Genomic DNA, 2,548 nt, shown 5'->3' with positions numbered 1-2,548 from the left:
TACTGATCTCAGATGCTTAGTTTCCAAGTTTATCTCAAAACTTCACCTTCTATGAATGCCCCCAGGTGGTGCATATCTAAAAGCTCTTTGTGCATTCTTAAGATTTTTGTATATGCATTTGCGTGAATTGAGCCCGGATCTGATCTGGTTTGGCTATGTTCATGGTTTTCTTTGGTCATGTATGAGTGGAAAAGGGAGGCAGGGGAGTTCCAGTTTGTGAGGACAGTGGTGACATGGTTGACTGAATGGCAATAGGAAGAAGGCACATCTCACATAATTGTTTTATTCAAGACAAGTCTACACTCTCTTATGTCAAATTTGCACAGATTTCCCTGCCCTAGGTATGGTGCTTTTGATACTTCAGTAAATATTTTCACTGTTATTACACTATAGTGCTTAACTATGATCCCTTTGGCATCAGGCTATTTCTAAGGGGGAGAGAAGAGTGTTATTTTTTTTGGGGATTACAAAGAATGGTAGCGGTGAGTATATAGTATATTCTTTTTCCTATTTTTCTTTAACATATTTAGTCTTAGTATGGTGCTTGCTAAAAACAGAGTATGGTGGTTCGATTTAGTTTTTCTCTGTGGTATCTTCCCTACCGTCTCTCTCTCTCTCTCTTTAGTTTCTAACTTTGATGCTTTGATTTGTTGTTTTGACCAGCATGAGGAGTATTAGCCACGGAGGAGGGAGGAGACTGACATGAGGAAAACATATTCTGGATCGATTTGGTTCTCATGGTGGCATCTTCCCTGCTTTCTCCTTTCTTTTTATTTCCAACACTCTCTGGTACAGAGCGGTTAACAAACAACTGAACTGAATATTGCTTTTTCTCCTTTTCAGATAAGTTAGTTTACATTAGTTTTCTGTTTGCTTTCCGTATGGATCTATACATGTTATTTTTATATCCAGTTTTCTGGGTGCTTTTCAAAAAGGGGGAGACCCATGGCCGATATAGTTGCATTAAGGTGCAATTTGATAACTAAATACATAATATAAGTCCATCAAAATATTACATGCATGTGTGCTGTTTGTGCTTGTATACCTTCAATCTGCTTTGTGGAAGGCTGTTTGTATTAAACTTTAGTGCTCGGTTGTTCATCATAGTCCCATTCCCTTGATAATTAATATTGAAGCAATGAAAAATATGTGAAATTGCAAGAAACTTGAAGAAGTGGAGGAACATGACTCAGTCTGTCATTGGGGACATGTACTGTTACAGATACACTCTGTATTTCTACCTATCGTTGGTGTGATGTTTGAACATTAAGTTGTCATTTAATTATGGCATTCCCTTCTGCTTTTGTTTATGCTATAACAATAGCCGCAAACTATCTTCGGGACGTATGGCAGGTTTGCCGACAATCTGATTGCATTGCAGGTTTGGTACTAATTTCTCAAAAAATCATGCTTTTGCAGCACCGTCCTGTTGAGCCATGAGATCTGAACCAAGGAATCCAGATAACATCGACTATGTTTATAGATCACTACATGTTCCGTTGGAACATTGTGAGGTCCTTTTTCCAGTAACCATCTAAACACACGCCTCATGTTTTTTTATATTATTCATTGCAATGCATTGCATGCTCGCTGCAAGCTTCTAAAAGAAGTTTATACTTTTGTTGCTAAATGTTCTCTCTTACTGAACTAGCTTCAGGACGAACAGCAAGTTTGCTAACCATTTGATCTTTTTGTGCATTGCAGGTTTGCTACTAAATTCTCAAAAAAGAAACGTTCTTATGCATCACCATCATGTGGAACCACGATACCTGAACCAATGAACTCAGTGAACATTTATTATATTTATTATGGATCATTACATGTTCTGCTGGAACAAGGTTCCTTTTCAGTAACAAGTTGAACGCGCGTCATGCTTTTTTGAATATAACTGAATATCTAAAATAGCCATGGTGTACTGCTGTATATATTTTAAAATGGCAAGCTTGCATCTTGATGTTTGATTGCTATGAACTTCCGTATTATAAAATTACTATAGATTTCCTTTAATTCTCCAAAAAGGACAATTTGTTTGTTTGTTACGGTGCCAATAGTAACAAAAGATCATGATGAAGTTGAGTATGTAGAAATACTTTTTAAGGCGCCTCATTATTTGCTGCCAATGACTGTTTTGCCCCAATCTCTGGCTTTCCAAACATAGCATTGCTATGCCTCCAACATTCATCGATTGTCAATTATTCTCTTATACATGACATTGATGCCCTGTGTTTGGGTAATATGTATAGAATTAGTTCCGTTCTACAAGGACCGGATATTGTCACATTGATTAAGTATAATTTTTTCAAGCATGCTAGAGTATGGTGGCATTTTATAGGCCCTTGAGCTATAAAATTTTGTATGCTCAGTTTCTTGATCTGTATTTGCCATTTGAGCCAAATTATCTCATCAGGGACGCATCAACATACAAACTCACCCTTCAGTTTATTTATAACATTTCTTTTTATATGGTGCAACAGCTTGAGATATATGAAGAGAATTTTTACATGTCCAATGCAGACTGTTTGTTTTCACTTTCTAATCAATGAAGTAT

The 2,548-nt window shown here is 36.7% G+C and overlaps 1 long non-coding RNA gene across 2 annotated transcripts; it reads left to right on the top strand.

The window, feature by feature from the left end:
• Positions 1-13: 13 nt before the first annotated feature.
• Positions 14-2,432, top strand: LOC119348031. 2 transcript variants are annotated; one of them, XR_005168680.1, is made up of 5 exons: positions 14-341; positions 422-482; positions 664-740; positions 1,420-1,526; positions 1,705-2,432. It is a non-coding gene; the product is annotated as an uncharacterized LOC119348031 (long non-coding RNA). The 2 variants fall into 2 exon arrangements; XR_005168679.1 differs by having other exon boundaries at positions 1,382-1,526.
• The last annotated feature ends 116 nt before the right edge of the window (positions 2,433-2,548 follow it).

This window comes from Triticum dicoccoides, unplaced genomic scaffold, assembly GCF_002162155.2.
Source record: "Triticum dicoccoides isolate Atlit2015 ecotype Zavitan unplaced genomic scaffold, WEW_v2.0 scaffold82386, whole genome shotgun sequence".
NCBI classification, from domain to species: Eukaryota; Viridiplantae; Streptophyta; class Magnoliopsida; order Poales; family Poaceae; genus Triticum; species Triticum dicoccoides.
The sequence above is the reverse complement of the archived record's forward strand: the minus strand, read 5'-3'. Positions and strand labels throughout refer to the sequence as shown.